Source organism: Macrobrachium rosenbergii, chromosome 40 (genome assembly GCF_040412425.1).
Source record: "Macrobrachium rosenbergii isolate ZJJX-2024 chromosome 40, ASM4041242v1, whole genome shotgun sequence".
NCBI classification, from domain to species: domain Eukaryota; kingdom Metazoa; phylum Arthropoda; class Malacostraca; order Decapoda; family Palaemonidae; genus Macrobrachium; species Macrobrachium rosenbergii.
The window spans coordinates 18,129,165-18,147,154 of NC_089780.1; the positions used below are offsets into that span (position 1 = coordinate 18,129,165).

A 17,990-nucleotide genomic window follows, 5' to 3' on the forward strand; every position below is an offset into this window, starting at 1 on the left:
TCTTCCCGCCCTCTTAATGAAACCTGCCATTCATTCAGTACTTTTACCATTTCTGGATAAATTGTACGAGATGTCGAAAGCTGAAAATTACAAAACAAAGATAAAAAAAAATTTATTTATGGACAGACAAGGAAGGAAACTTGAGGCTCTTGGACTGGCAGGTTTCATTAAGATGCCGAGGAGAATTTCATGTTTTCATTCCCAAGATTTTCCAGGAAAACATTTCATGAATACAGGTTGGTAACATATCTCATACATGTTGAAAATAGGTTCGTTACTTCTTGATAGTTTTGTCCCGTGTTCCATACGAGTATCCGGCATCGGGCTAAAGTTCGCTCTCCATTTACGGTCGCTGACTTATTTTCATGTTGGTGACATGTATGAGATATGTTGCTGCTGTGTTTATGACGTGTTTTACTGTTCCGTTCCAGGTCAGGAAGTCTGAAGTAGCCAATATTTCCCCTTGTAATTCGCCCGCCAGCGGTACCAGAACCAAGACGAATTCACTTCCTAAAACTAACGATTGCGTCTCTCCCGAAGAAATATGGCCCATATAAATACTGAAATCCAATTTATTTACGTCACTTTTCCAATATTTTCCGTGAACATACCCAGCCAGTATCACTGCCCAGGCGAACGAAAGTAAAAGGTTAAAATTTGGCCTAAAAGAACGGGTTTGTTGTGGAGTATTTATCGCGTAAATTCTCCCGTACGTTATTTATACGACCGTGATTTAATGATATATTTGTTTCTCTGTCGTGCAGCCAAGGTCTGGAAAATAGATATGAGATAAATGGCCTAGTGGTTTTCAGGTAAATCATTCTTTTTGCGAAGAATCTTTCTGGGGTTGATTTGGAGAAAAAGAATTCTTAGGCGGTAACTAAAGAAGAACATTTTTCTGATTTCCTTTTAGATTACGTCTCTCTCTCTCTCTCTCTCTCTCTCTCTCTCTCTCTCTCTCTCTCTCTCCCTTTACTCTTTAAATGAAAGACAAGTTTAAATCTCTAGCGCTGAAAATTCAGAAATTTCATATACCACGCATGCTAGTAGAAGTTTTAATCCTTTTTCGACGGTTTTTCACGAAAACGTTTAACATGATTCATAATTTTTCTAATTTAACATTCATCAGTACCCCCATCAACTGTATGTGTTTTTTTAAAGTGTATCCGAGTATACAAAGAACAGATTAATAATAGTAATACGTATTGCATCCTTTCTGCACTTTTATGCATGAAAAACTCTCAGATAAGAGACACATAAACGTAACTGAAAACACTCACAGACACACACATATATGTGTATGTATGTGTGTATATATATATATATATATATATATATATATATATATATATATATATATATATATATATATATTATATATATATATATATATATATATATATATATATATATATATATATAATACAAATGTCTTATTTGTCTGGGTTTAATGGAGTCGCTACTATAATGCTAATCTTTTCTGTTCAATAAGAAACAAAGCATGCTCAGGTATATTGAATGAATTTCATCAGATTTTAAGTTTAGTGTTAAAAAAAATGCTATATAATGAAAATCATACGTAAAGGAACTAAATGAACATAGTTGGTTATCTTCAGTTTTTCAAATTTACTCCCAACGCTTCGCTTCTGTTTCCCTTCCTTCAACCAAAAATAAAAAAAAAAGTGAAAAAAGAAAGACAAAATAAAACAATCAAACCCGAAAGCAAACACGCGCCCAATGTTTGCAAGCAAGTCAGCGCCACAAACCCGAGACCTGACCATCTAAACCGATTTACTCTCTGGAAATCCGAGAAACTCGACTGTGCGCCATCATCAGGCGTTTGCGTGTACGTCCGACCGAGTAGTGTCTGAGTCGGAAAACTGGCGTTGCTCTGAGCTTCGAAGGGAGCCATTGGTATTCCGCCGGCGACTCTTATTTCAAATCTCTTCGCAGGAAGAGCTAACGTACGTAAAATAGGACCGTTAGCGGCGCCCAATTGAATAACCTGTAATCCTGCAGACTGAGGATTGGCTGAGACACTCAGCAGCAACAGCATTCACGATTTTTAAAGGAAAGAAGCGACTGAGAGAGAGAGAGAGAGAGAGAGAGAGAGAGAGAGAGAGAGAGAGAGAGGGGGAAGGATTTGAAGTTTGCGCTCAAGTTTTCTGTGTGTGGAAAGGTTTTCATTTCTTTTGATATGTTTTGCAAATTTATACATTTTCATACATAGAGGCAGACAAACAGAGAGAGACAGACAGACAGACTATCACACGTGTGTGTATATATATATATATATATATATATATATATATATATATATATATATATATATATATATATATATATATATATATATATGTGTGTGTGTGTGTGTGTGTGTGTGTGTGTGTGTGTGTGTGTGTGTGTGTGTATATTATATATATACATATATATTATTATTATTAGCGCCAAACTTACAGTTAAAGTATTACTCTCAGTTCAATTACCTTATCCTTCCCCCTTTAATGAAATAATTCACAAATTTCGCGAGACGAAAAGCAATACAAATATAAACAGGAAGTGCTATCGGAGTTACACAGAGAGAGAGAGAGAGAGAGAGAGAGAGAGAGAGAGAGAGAGAGAGAGAGAGAGAGAGAGAGAGAAAGTGCTACAGATGTTTGTCCCCTCTCCCGTGACCTTGTTGCACTGATCCAGCTCTGATTCGGATGTCGCCTCATTCATTAATCAAGGATAATTAATAGACAATGCAGTTTCAGGTCGGTATTCCCGTTCTGAAGTTCTGATTTTAAATTTCCAGTTTTGCTTTTTGCTATGTCATTGTGAAGTAACAGATGTGTCGCAGTTTAGTTTTTCGCTGACAGGTTCTTAATTTATTTTCAGTATTCGGTCATATTCTTGCTTTTGTCATGTTTATGTGAACTTCCGCTGAACTTCTGCTTCCCTTGTCATTATGAAGTAACAGATTTTTTTCACGTGTCATTATGAAGTAACAGATTTTTTCACGTGTCATTATGAAGTAACAGATTTTTTCACGTGTCATTTTGAGGTAACAGATTTTTTCACGTGTCATTATGAAGTAACAGATATTTTTTTTCACAGTTTTGTTTTTCTCTTACAGGTCCTTAATTTATTTTCAACATTCAGTCATATTCTCCCTTATTAAAAGATATTTTTGTTGCATATATTGGATCCCCATGTTCCAGTGGTCACGACCCCCTTTTCTCTGTAATGTACTGTAGTCATCTAATTATCCAGTAACGTGGACTGATTAGGACATGATCTGCTAACACTTCTTGTTCCTCTGTTTAACTGAGAATCGAATTATATAACTATTAGTCAGTCGATAGTGGTCGGCTTTAACAAGGAGAATTAGGTGCTTTGGATAACTAGCTAATTCTGAAACATTACCTCAAAAGAGTGAGGCTAACAGCACATAGTTACCAACCCGCTGATTAGAAAATTCACACCCACAAAAAATCAGTGACATCCATACTTGTAAAGAGGTTTCAATGCCTTTGCAGACTCCATTAATAATACTAGATATTGGACTATATAGAAAGTATTCTTCTAAAGCAAAGTATTCATCGAGTCCACCCACAAATAACAGAATCAAAGAATCCCACTTGCGTGGATATATGAGTGAGATAATTCGGCAGTGGCATTCATTTATCACACGATCAGCTGATTAATTGCCGCCTGTGAAAAGCTTGGAGTGATGGCGGATAGTATGTACAACCGGATGAAATAACATTTGTTGGGAAAGGATTAATAAGACTGAAACTCTCGAATATTTCAGGATAATATTCATAACCAATAGAGAATCTGCTGAGTTGAAATGTGGTGGAAGATTTAAAAACGCAAATCAGACAATAGGCTGGATAATGAAGATTTTATATTAGTTAGATTTGAAATGCGAGCGAAAATAAGATAATGCATAATTCTCATGCGATCTGTATGAGACTCATTTATAAATCCTTACAGCCCTTAAATGGGGAATGACAATGAAGCTATAATAAAAGACTCAGTCGATTAGAGAATAACAATTTAAGAGGAATATTAGGAATCAGATGACAAAATGGTACTGGAAATGTTACCCTAAACTAATTGATGGCGATCCATTTTGTGACAGTAAATAAAAATGGTTACTGAATATCATGAAAGAAATGTATATTTGTGTAACTTTCCAATTGTAAAGTAGATCATCTCTAGCAAATATGTTTTTTTTTTTTATTAATATTTATGCATGCTCTTTCATCATTATGGAATAAGGCCATTATTTGTTTCCTTTGACTCAGCGCCGAAAATTGTGTAACACTGTCAACAGCGCAAAACCTTCCTCACGATGTTGTAATACATTGTCTGAAATATATGAAAATGAAATCTAGCAGACAGGAAGTCGTTAAATATCACACACACACACACACACACACACACACACACACACACACACACACATATATATATATATATATATATATATATATATATATATATATATATATATTCTTTTAATGGAAGAATATATCAAATAAGAGACTGCTAAAACGAATGAATAATGAAACGTACAAGAAATTATTTATTTTTAACTTCTGAAATATAGATTTTTGCTACAATATTTTTGCTAATAACCAGCGATGACTAGAGGATATTCACTTCGAATTTGCTCTTGGATTCCATTACGGGAGATGAATCACTGTGTTTTTTTTCCTGTTTCATCTCATTTAGATAAGAAATTTCGTCTGAGAGAAAAACAGTAGGACGAACTTAAATTGGTATGTGAAATATTATATAAAATGTAAAGTTAATTATACAAAAATATATTTCCAGTATGCCCTCATACTCCCACAGGGTATTGGTGTATACGAATGTTGAAAGATTTGGTTCGATCACACTGTCCATTATGGTCGGAATTGCTCTGTCAAATTAGGTCACAGCAGAAATTACGCTACCAGTCTAGTGTGAACGAAGGGCAGTCATTCTATATCAATCAGTGGAAATCTGCAGTAACTACATTTCTCTCTCTCTCTCTCTCTCTCTCTCTCTCTCTCTCTCTCTCTCTCTCTCTCTCTCTCTCAGCTTTTCGCATGCTTTAAGTATTACATTTTTTTAGTTCAAAATTGTTTCCGTTTTATTATATATATATATATATATATATATATATATATATATATTCTGTAGAAATATACTAATATATATATATATATATATATATATATATATATATATATATATATATATTGGTTACTTATTGTTAGATTGTTTAATTTAACTGATAGCACCGGACCTTGGATCCGTAGATTATTGATCTCTAAGCAATAATATAATTTCCTTGACTTTAGGTGAATCGTTGCAGAGATTTTTGTGATTATAGGAGCAATAAGGTACTTATGAACTGTCGAAAACAGGTGTGAAAATATTCAGCATCTTAATATAAGGCACAGTTGTAAACATATTTATCTCGCATCTATGTTTTTTCAACTCGCTTCCATAAACTTTCAAAACAAAAAGAGAGAGAGAGAGAGAGAGAGAGAGAGAGAGAGAGAGAGAGAGAGAAAACTGAAGTCCTAATTCACCAAATCATCTTTCTGTTGTTGCCTACATTTTTAATAGCAGATCAGAATTATGAAATGATGATAACATTTGAAAAGAATCAAAATATTAAAGAATAAAAAAATAAAATTTATATAATGTTTAATCAATTTTGGATGTAGATATTAGAAAATGAAAAAGTAAATAAAAACGCGTTGCTTTTAGTTAATATTATCAATTTGGAATGTAAGTATTAAAAAGGAAGAGTAAATAAAACACCCTGCTTTTAGTTAGTTGTATCAGTTTGGAATGTAGGTATTAAAAATGAGAAAGTAAGTAAAAAATATTGCTTTTAGTTACTATCATGAATTTGGAATGTAGGTATTAAAAATGGAAAGGTAAATAAAAACACATTGCTTTAAGTTAGTAGTGTCAGTTTGGAATGTAGGTATTAAAAATGAAAAAGTAAATAAAAACACGCTGCTTTTAGTTAGGGGCAAAGTAGCAGATCCCTTGTTGTTATTCCAGCATCTTGTTGTCCAGTATCCTTGTTTGGCCTATCTATAATTACAAACAGGGTTCCTTCCAGGCCAGAAAGCCTTGAGACGCCCACTATATCCTACAGAATTCCTCGTGATTTGGTGGAATCGTCCACCAACGATGCCAAACCCAGGGCGAATTCATTCGTTAAAACTAACTCTCTATCGTGGGTCCAGGAAGAAATATGACCCATAAATACTAAAATCCAATCTCTTTTCGTCACTTCTCCAATATTTTCAATGAATATATCCAAACAGCGTAAATGCGCCGGCGAACGATAGTAAAAGATTAGAACTCTGATTCAGACAGTTGGTTACTTCTCACGGGTATATTGATACGACCGTGATTCAGTGACATAATTGCTACAGTTTCGTGAGCACGGATATCCGGTGAATGTAGATACGATAAATGACAGCCTTATATTTATTTATTTTTATTTATATACTTATTTATCTATATATTAATCTCGTCTTTTGGTCCCAAATAAAAAGAACGACAATTATCGCTTGCGGTTAGTTAAAATACTTTCAAAATACTTTCACCTACTTCGCAAACTTTTCGTCCGCATTCCATTGATACCTTCTCTCTCTCTCTCTCTCTCTCTCTCTCTCTCTCTCTCTCTCTCTCTTGTGATTTTCCTTAGCCCGTTTACCTTCTTTTGTTGTCTGAAGAATTTTCATGTTATGTATTTGGCTTATTTCACATATTAATCTCTGAAGGCATAAGTCATTCTCCCAGATGAAGTGTATTCGATAGTAATGGGTTAGTATCGGTTTAATATAACATATAGAAATGGTACTTTATAACTAGTGTATATATATGTGTATATATATATGTGTGTGTGTGCAAGATCTTCATTCAGCTTCAGAATTCAGAACGGAAAAGTTCCCACCGGGTAAACCGTTTCACATAACTTCTCAGAAGGCTCGTTCGTCAGCCACCGGCCGAGCCACCAACATACAGTTATCCTAACTTAGATTTGGCTCGATTTTGCGTACTTCCACGGAAGCGCCTTCCTTCCAAAACCTTTTGAAGGCCATCAAGATAAGCATTTCTTACCCGACTTTGCGTTCTTCCTTGCAAAGCATAAAAATTTTGAACAATTTTTCCAAGTATCTTACACACACACACACACACACACACACACACACACACACACACACATATATATATATATATATATATATATATATATATATATATATATATATATATATATATATATATATATATATATATACTGTATGTATGTATATGTATATATACAGTATATATTTGTATATATATATATATATATATATATATATATATATATATATATATATATGTGTGTGTGTGTGTGTGTGTGTGTGTGTGGTGTGTGTTTGTATAAAGATAGATATTTTCACAGTGGTTTACTTCCTGATAATCTCTTACTTTTAATTTATGTAGTTTTTAGCTGAAGTGAATTCGATGGTTTCTTGCTATAATTATTCAGACATTTAATAGGAAGACAGTATTGCGCAAAATAAAAAATTGCAGATTCATTGGGTATGTGCAGAATAATTTTTAACTGGAATACGTGAATAAAACACGTTTGTGTGCTAATTTACTCTTGTCCATCTCTGAGAAATATATTGAATGTTTCACTTCACTGTTCAGACTAAATAAAATTTTAATTCACTAATTTTATCCCATGAAATTTTATTTGCTATACCACAATTGAATGCAAACAAAAATATACTTTTTAAGAAGATATATTTCCGATGTCAGCTCTGTCATGATCGCTCGTTTGTTAAATTTTTTATTTAAACAGGAAAAAACTCGATTAAAAAAAATTGCTTGCATAACTGTATGCAGACAAAAGGTTAATATTCCAACAGCTATATTTCCTAAGTCAGGAAGATAATATATAAAAAGACACAATTCCGAAATCGGCTCAGTCATAATCACTCGTATATAAAAATAAAATATTTTTATTGTGAAGCAACAAAAACTCGAGTAAACAAATACCATTCCTGCATTTCATGGACTACGGAGGACGCACATTCGGGCCAATAATCCAAAGGTAGCAATGGCTTTTGAATCGACAAGCTATGTATTTTAGCGCACTGTGCCGTCATCAACAATGCGAGTAAATCCAGTCTGTAATCCAGGCAATGACCTTATGGGTGCGAACCCAATTTTCGGTAAGCACCGGACTGGACGTAAATATTATGGGATTATTCCGGTATTTGAGAGTAGTGTGTACCTTTCGATGTGATTTCGCTCGGAACTGATTTAGAGGATTTGTATTATGAATGTTCGGGTTGTGTGAGATATATATATATATATATATATATATATATATATATATATATATATATATATATATATATATATACATATATACACTATATGTATATATATAAATACATATATATATGTGTAAATATATGTATACATATATACACTGTATATGTATATATATATATATATATATATATATATATATATATATATATATATATATATATTGAATATATACACACTTATGTACACACACATACACACACACACACACACACACACATATATATATATATATATATATATATATATATATATATGTGTGTGTGTGTGTGTGTGTGTGTGTGTGTGTATATATGTGTGTGTGTGAGTGTACCTGAATCAAGTCAGTTATTTCATTCACTTATAAGAAGTAAATACCAAGCAAAATATTTCCTTGCTAACTATTATCAATTAATAACAGAAGAAAAGAGTCTACGTAATACACATTCAAATTACATAACAAAAACCATATATCTTATTTTTTTACTTTCACTTATTTTTTGTCACGTGCTCTTATCACTGTGAGCAACATTTTCACCGACGAGCAAATCAGGAAGAAGGAGGACGTAGCAAAAGGAGATATGATTAAGGCACACTGCTTTTTCATGCCCGGATTTGCTCTGCCAAATTAGGTCTTAACAGGAATTATGGCCGCCCTCAGTTCTACACACCCACGTGATTTAGTGAGAATGACCTTACATCTAGGAACTAGGTTTTAATATATACTTCTCTCTCTCTCTCTCTCTCTCTCTCTCTCTCTCTCTCTCTCTCTCTCTCTCTCTCTCTCTCTCTCTCTCTTGGTTATTTCATAGCATTCCTCGTTTTCATATTATGTGGTTTCTTGTGGCATTTGTCATTTATCATTATATATATAATTATATTTTCTAATTCTTGATTAAACATTTCAGACCCTGTGGCTGTATGCGACAGGTGCCATTCTTTGAGTTGATGAGCACTGGTTCGAGTCCTGTTACCTGGCCTGGCCAGGACAGGTAAGTTTTCGTCACTCGGGTAGCTTTGAAGGTTGGCTTCACGTTGGTCTTCAAGTCTTTATGTTAGATTTCGGAGGACAAGGGCTCGCAAAGGACACTGGGCTGTGAAAATTCAAACGTTTAATATATATATATATATATATATATATATATATATATATATATATATATATATATATATATATATATATGTGTGTGTGTGTGTGTGTGTGTGTGTGTGTGTGTATTATGTATATATATGTGTGTGTGCGTGCATGTATGTGAATGTTTATCTGTGTGTGTGTGTGTGTGTATGGGTGTGCATTTTCAATGCAAAAAAATATGTTTAGCACCGAAATTTATGCAACCTTAAATCATAAACGGCGGAAAATAGATCATTTCCAATCTTTCAAACATTTTTTAAAGAGTGAGAGATAGACAAAAAGATTGGGGGACGGAAGATAAAAAGGAATATAGAAAAGAGAGAGAGAGAGAGAGAGAGAGAGAGAGAGAGAGAGAGCGCAGGCCATCAGTAATCCCAGTCCGAATCGGATGTTTTCTCATTCATTAATCAGGGATAATTAATAAACAGCGCAATTTCCGGTTGCTGTTCCATTCAAAAGGGCCGACTGTAAATATTGATATTTGCTTTTTCCTTTTATTAGTTTCGGTAGTCTGTAGTATCCCTGATGTTTTATTCCTTTAAATGTTTTCCTTTTAATTTATAGTTTTTTGAAGTATATTTGAATGATTCTACTATTTTTAAACAATTCTTTAGCTCCTAATTTGATCTTTGTGTGAATTTCAATTTTTTATTTTTATCTTTTAATCTATAGTTTTTGAAGATATATTTGAATGAATATACTATTTTTAAACAATTCTTTAGTTCCTAAGTTGATCTTTGTGTGAGATTTCAATTTTTTATTTTTCTCTTTTAATCTATGTATTTTTAATATATTTGAATTATTATACTATTTTTAAACAATTCTTTAGTTCCTAAGTTGATCCTTATGTGAGACGTCAATTTTAAATATTTTTCTTTTAATGTATAGTTTTTCAAGATATATATGAATGATCGTATCATCTTTAGAAATCTTTTTAGTTCCCACGCTGATATTTGTTGGTGATTTAGTACCTGGCAGTTAGCCAACTGTGGTGTATCATTACCATAATGGAAGAAGACATAATTTCACCCGTTTCATCTTAAGATACCTTCTCAGTGTAACACCATAAGAGCTATACTATATACAGAGGGCCCGATTCACATTTTCCCAGTCTAATTGCTTCCTACATTCTTAAGAACAGAATTTGAATTGTGAGGTTATTGTAATTGACTCGCAAAGGCGAACAGAAATTTATTGGACTGCAATTGGAAAAAGGCTTTCACGTGTTATAAGGTGTTATTTAAATTGCATAAAACTTTCACAAACCAAGAAATTATTATGGTTAAAAAAAAAAAGCACATTTCACGAAAAGAGGGGAAGCAAATCTCCGTTGTAATCCCCGGGACTTTCCAATTCCCCGTCCAGCGCATATCTGTAAATGCAAACCGGTTCTCCCTTCAGGACCAGAAAGCCTTGAGAAAGCCCGATAGCATTCCCGCCAGGACTCCTTGCGTGAGTTCAGCCACCAACAAAAGCCCGGCCGAAGACGAATTCCGATGAATTCACTCGCCGAAACTAACTCTCTATCGTCGGTCGCGAAGAAATATGGCCCATAAATACTAAACCCCCGTTTCTTTCCCTCACATCCCCAATATTTTCAATGAATAAATCCAAATAGCATGAATGCCCCGAGGAAAAGGAAGTAAAAGATTAGAACTTGGTCTCAAACAATGAGTTTGTTGTGAGTGTCTTCCCAGGGCTGTTTCTGGACGACCTTGATCTAATGATATGTATTTGTTCCTGCGTCGTGAGGTCAGGTGTCTGGAAAGTAGGTCTGAGATGAACGATCGTGTAATTTTGCTTTCCATGTGAGTAATAGTGCCTTTAAGAAGACTTTTAATTTAAATGAGGTGAATTACCGTTAAATTTACCGTTTCGGATGAAGAGCAATAACTCCAAAAAAAAAAGCGTTAAATTTAAATGCGTGCATGGTGAAGTGAGTTACGATTTCATATATATATATGACCCAGAATTATTTTTCAGGTGCCTTGAAAGTTATCTCTCTCTTCTCTCTCTCTCTCTCTCTCTCTCTCTCTCTCTCTCTCTCTCTCTCTCTCTCTCTCTCAAACATAAGTATACCATTTTAATTTTTTTTTTTTACAATTTGAAAATAGAAGCTGCTCTCTCGTTGTCTCTTTAAGTTAATTTATTCGGCGCATGTGCATATGAATATTGAAACTGGTACGTTTCATAATCCACCGAAACTAAAACATAAAATGACTCAGATATAAACCTTCATGGGCATTTTCCTCATAGCAAATTGCGTTAGTTTATCATTTCTAGAACCATTCGCGCATGGGGTCGAACCCAGCCACGTGTCTTCATTTATTCCCCACCTGGATAAAGGCTTGTAGCGACAATAAAAAAAAGTTTAAGGAAGTTAAGGCGTATTTGTAGCTATCAAAAATTATTGTACGTGTGATTATATATATATATATATATATATATATATATATATATATATATATATATATATATATATATATATATATATATATATATATATATATATATATGTATGTATGTATGTGTGTGTGTGCGTGCGCGCTCACATGTGCGTGAGCACGTAAGCTTTCGTGCACACATTCACGTGCATGTGCGCGCAATCGCTCCCGCATTTCAGCCGGCGAATATATTGTAGGCCGATATTGTAACAGGGAGGCTGATGAAGTTACTCAGATAGAAAGGAAAATTTGCATATAGATTGACATATAGGTCGGTACAGAAATTTGAAATTATATTATTGAATCGAAATCGGCCCATGTTTAATTTAGGATTCTATTTACTGTGTGTTGAAGTAAGGAAGTGGCGGAAATATTGTGGAGGCGTCAATTAAGTGTTAATTCGATACAGCGTGTGGACTCATTGTGATTCATTTGTTTTTCATACCAGTCTCCGTTTCGGGATTAAAGGGAACAGGCTTCGCGGATAAGATGGCTTCGTCGGTATTGGAAATCACTCCTTCAAGTGTTTTTTTGTGCTTCTAGATTTTATTATTAGTTTATTTTTGGAAATTTGACTGGCGGGTAAATCATTTCTTCAATATTCTTGATCCGGATTAATTTAGTCCCCTTGTTCGACCGCAAGAAAACATTTTTACTTTGTATATGCAAGGCATTTTTAGAGATAAAACAATGGCAATTAACATAAATTCAAAATGCACAATAGTTTAAACTTATGCACAAGTTCTAAATAAAGAAAAATTCAATTAAAAGATTTAATAAATAGTTTACGTTATTCAACTGATGCAGCCTGATGATGTAAATTTAGTAACAAAATACCGGTCAGTTCAAAATTTTCCTTACTAATAGTCGCAGACAGTTGGTCTGAAATACTTTTAATCACACTTTACCTTATCTGTGCCAGTGAGATGGTTTGATTTATTGCAAACTTTCATCTGTAATATTCGTTTTTGAAATACTTCCAATATCTGATATTTTGTACCTATAACTTTGCGTATAGAAATGTTTTGGTTTTACTGTACTGTATTTTCAAAAGAGGAAAGTTTTGACTGAAAAAGATGCGTGATGGTGACAGTAGGATTATTAAATAACTCTGTCGTAGGATGTAATTAGAAAATTCTCAATTAACAGCTTTTAATATAAACCATCAGAAATTGAGTATTAAAAAATTAACAACATGAGATTTTTCATATTCACAATAATTCTTTAAATTTGAATGGGGAAATGCTAACCAGATCGGAGATGCTAGCCACATTTTATGAACTGTTTTATAAATCAAGTATAATTGCTTTTATCTTACAGTAAATTAAAGTATTTATTTCATTTACTATAAGAAAATTCAACTTGGTTTCAGTTTCTTTGTTTGTCTAGTTAGTTCGTTAGGGAAACTATACAGTACATATCAGAAACTGATAAATAGGATGGATGGAATGTTCACTTTACATAAAAATGGATTTGCCTGCATTCTTACTGGTATTTGAACTGGCTAAAGAGTCAAAGAATGTTTTTATTATTGTATATTCACCTTTTTAATTTAGATTCCCTTATATTCACTTGTTCGTTTATTAACTATTATTCGAAATGCCTTCAGAATAAATAGTGTTGATATTCACCAAAAAAAATCTTTATCCTGTGAAAAATCTCAGCATCAGTCAGTCGAAAATACGAATATAAATTAAAAACCTTAATTTATTCTGAAGGCATTTCGAATAATAGTTAATAAACGAACAAGTGAATAAAAGGGAATCTGAATTAAAACGGTGAATATACAATAAAAAAAAACCCTTTGACTCTTTAGCCAATTCAAACACCAGTAAGAATGCAGGTAAATCCAAACGAGTGAAAAAAAGAAATAAAAATGGAAACATCTGTCCCTATTGAAGTAACATTGGATGCAAATGTCACTGTTATTATTTCTTAAAAAGTTTTATGTTTCGCCTGAGGAGTTGACAAGTGTATTTGACTTTAAGACTGCAAATGGAAAAGAAAGGGGAAAGCTTAGGGAGTAGATCAGTCTGCAAATGGAGGAGAAGAAAAGGAAACGCTTAGTGAGAAGATCAGTCTGCAAATGGAAAAGAAACGGAAGAGCTTAGCGAGAAAATCAGTCTGGAAAGGGAAAAGCTTAGCGAGATGATCAGCCTGCAAATGGAAAAGAAACGGAAAAGCTTAGCGAGAAGATCAATCAGCAAATGAAAAAAAGGGAAAAGCTTAGCGAGATCAGTCTGCAAATGGAAAAGAAACGGAAAAGCTTAGCGAGAAGATCAGTCTCCAAATGGAAAAGAAACGGAAAAGCTTAGCGAGAAGATCAGTCTCCAAATGGAAAAGAAACGGAAAAGCTTAGCGAGAAGATCAGTCTGCAGAGGAGAAGAAAGGGAAACGCTTAGCGAGAAGATCAGTCATCAAATGGAAAAGAAACGAAAAAGCTTTGCGAGAAGATCAGTCTGCAGATGGAGAAGAAACGGAAAAGCTTAGTGAGAAGATCAGTCTGCAGATGGAGAAGAAACGGAAAAGCTTAGTGAGAAGATCAGTCTGCAAATGAAGAAGAAAGGGAAAAGCTTAGCGAGAAGATCAGTCTGCAAAGGAGAAGAAACGGAAAAGCTTAGCGAGAAGATCAGTCTGCAAGTGGAAAAGAAAGGGAAAAGCTTAGCGGGAAGATCTTTCGTCGCGTAAACTGGAAAACCTCAAGCGTAAATGTATGTTGTTATTAAAATCAATATTTTGATCCCCGGAAGTCTTCTTCGGTGAAAGATGAATTTTGCCAGGCTAACGGTACTATGAAGACTGCAAAAGCTTATGCAGCTTTTTAATTGATGCAGGAAAAATAAAGGCAGAATATTATTCAAAACGTTTATTTGAAAATCTGTACAAAACACTTTTTGTAATTTTATGTTTCTACATCGCACTCTGAAATCAGTTCAGGAAAAATAAAGACAGAATAATTTTCAAAACTTTTCACCCAAAAATCAATACAAAACACGTTTTGTATTTTTTATTTATCTTCATTACAGTCACAAATCAATCCAGGAAAAATAAAGACAGAATATTATTCAAAACGTTCCTTGGAAAATGTATAAAAAACACGTTTTGCATTTTCATTTCTGCATTGCACTCACAAACCAATTCAGGAATAATAAAGACAAGACATTATTCAATACGTTCACTGGAAAACCTACACAAAATACCATTTTATTTTCACGTTTCTACATCGCACTCACTTCATTGCAAATATGATTGCACGTCCTACAAACAATGGCTTTGCTGATGAACCCGATGGGCTTTCAAACAAATGGAACAGCGTTCTTTTGTTCGCAATTGGCTTCTTTCTGACGATGGTTCAGCTATCTCCCGTTATCGCTCAAGCTCAGGTAGAATGTGTTTGCCCTTTCAGTACGCTTAAAGGGAATTGTTTTTTCCTTGTAGAATTCGTCGTGTTTAAAAGGAATGTGTTTCTTTTATGGGTTATAGATAAGGATTAACAGTATGCTTTTAAAGCGTAAATATCGTAATCATATTTTGCATCGCTATTAAGAAGAGAATATCCAGTTGGGTGTTACAGAATTTGATTGATTTCATTCTCAACAAAATGCTAGTAATTGGCGGGTTGCTCCTATCATAATATCTTCATTGAAACTCGTCGAAGTTGATATTCTCAGTAAGGGGTAATCGCATAAATGTTGTCTGCAATTTTCATCAAAATACGTATAAAATAAAAGGATTTCAATTGCACTTAGATCAGCGGACATGGATACATATGGGGAATTTACCTCTCTATTTTTTTATGCTTGTGGAAGAATTACCTGCTTTTTTATTTCTTTTTAAAGTATTAAAAAATATATAGAAGACTTTTTCAGAAGCAAATGGTTCTTCTCGCCGTCAAAACCTTTCGAACAATGAATAATTTGTAATGAAAAGTTCGTCCCCACGACCTCTATTCAACAGCAAGACGAGACTCATCCCCGAAATCAAACAGAGAGAGAGAGAGAGAGAGAGAGAGAGAGAGAGAGAGAGAGAGAGAGAGAGAGAGAGAGAAGGCCGCTCCTCCTCCAGGCAGCGAGTCATAAGTGGCACTAAATCTATTTCAGACTTAAACAAACGACTGCGGAGGTGATCCAATTTCTCTCGTTGAATTCCCTTTACAATGGAATCGCATCGCCAGACGGCGCGTCTGAATATCACGTTTATTGGAAGGGATGTTTTGGCCCGGCGGGGATTTCGGGAGCCCAGTGTCTCCTGCTTGGGGTGGGGGAGGGGGTTCAGCTGGCTGGCTGTCCAGGGACTCCTCTACTGCTGCTGCTCGTCCTGCTGAAGGACCTTTCAGTAGTCGATGGGGGACGCGGGGAGGCAAATTAGGAGTCTGTGCGTCCATTAGCTCGCATCGAGGTATTTCGCTGAGTCAGGGGTTTTCTGTTCTTGATTGGTTTCTTGTTTTTTTTTTTACTGAGGTTGTTTTCTACGAAGCTCTGTTGTGATTGTAATTATAATTTGGGTGTTTTTCTTTCTTTCTGTGGAATATTTAATCTGGGTAAAAATTTCTTCTACATTTGTTATTTCTTCTTATTTGTGAAAATTCTTAAAGTGACTGTAATTTGGGTGTTTTTCTTTATCATTTCTATTGAATTCATAATCAAGGAAAAAACTCCTTCTGTAATTTTGATATTTTTTTTTGAATTTGACAGAATGTTTCAACATGAAATTGAGGTTTAAAGACAAATACACACAAGTGTGTAGAGAGAGAGCAAGGTTAGAGTTTCTCCTTAGTTGGGAGATATAAAAAAAAAAAAAAGAAAGGAGACTTCACAGCGTGACAGTAGTCGCCAGCGTCGGAGTTTCTTTAGCAATTGCTGTAAACTTGGCTGTATTTAATTTTCCAGTTACGGAAACCATAAATATAAATAAATCTGAATATCATAACCGAGAGGAAGCAAATATAACTTGAATAAATGCTCAAGTCTAAATAAGCTACTGAATTAGTACTTAGTATTAATATTTTGCATTCCTATGTAGAGCTGATCCAATTGGGTAATTCAGAATTTAGATAATCTTATCAAATACAGCTGGTCTTAAACTTAGAAATACCCTCACTTTATTTCCTGTATTGAATTTATGGTAACATAATGTAAATATATATATATATATATATATATATATATATATATATATATATATATATATATATATATATATATATATATATATATATAATATACATATATATGTGTGTATGTATGTGTATATATATACATATATATACATATACATATATACATATACATATTTATATATATATATATATATATATATATATATATATATATATATATATATATATATATATATATATATATATATATATATATATATAAAATATGTTGGGCAATATCATCACTATTAAATAAACATCTTTTCATTGTATTTTCTAATGCAAGAAAAAAAAAAAGATACCAATTTCATCCAGTAATATTCCCGCCTGGATAATTAAATGAACAACGCCGGTATGTACACAACAGATATCCAGATACACACTAAAACATCAAGTTGTCCATACATAGAAAACGTAAACCGTAGCACTAGATCTATTTTAAAGCGTCCGATTTGTCCAACACCCGTACCTCAAAAGAACAGCAAAACAGATAAGGCGACTCGTGATCTAGGAAATTATTCATGTTGTCTGAATCCCTTTTCCTGTTACACGAACCAGTGTCTAAATTGAATTGAATTGAATTGAATATAGAATTTAGGCCAAAGTCCAAGCACTGGGACCTATGAGGTCATTCAGCGCTGAAATGGAAATTGACAGCAAATGTTTTGAAAGGTGTAACAGGAGGAAAACCTCGCAGTAGCATTATGAATCAATTGTTAGGAGAGGGAGGAAAGTAAGATGGAAGAAAGAATATGTATGAACGGAGGTACAGTAAAAGGAACGAAAGGGGTTGGAGCTAGGGGCCGATGGCACGCTGCAAAGAACCTTAAGTAATGCCTAAAGTGCACCGCATGAGGGGTACTGACGGCACTAA

At 33.9% G+C, this 17,990-nt stretch overlaps 1 long non-coding RNA gene across 1 annotated transcript in view; it reads left to right on the forward strand.

Annotated features, from left to right (window-relative positions):
* Nucleotides 1-17,990, forward strand: part of LOC136826199 (uncharacterized) — a 708,350-nt gene that overhangs the window by 410,073 nt on the left and 280,287 nt on the right. Inside the window, exon 5 of the long non-coding RNA XR_010849539.1 lies at nt 9,288-9,371. This is a non-coding gene — a long non-coding RNA (uncharacterized lncRNA). The remainder of the gene's footprint in view (nt 1-9,287; nt 9,372-17,990) is intronic.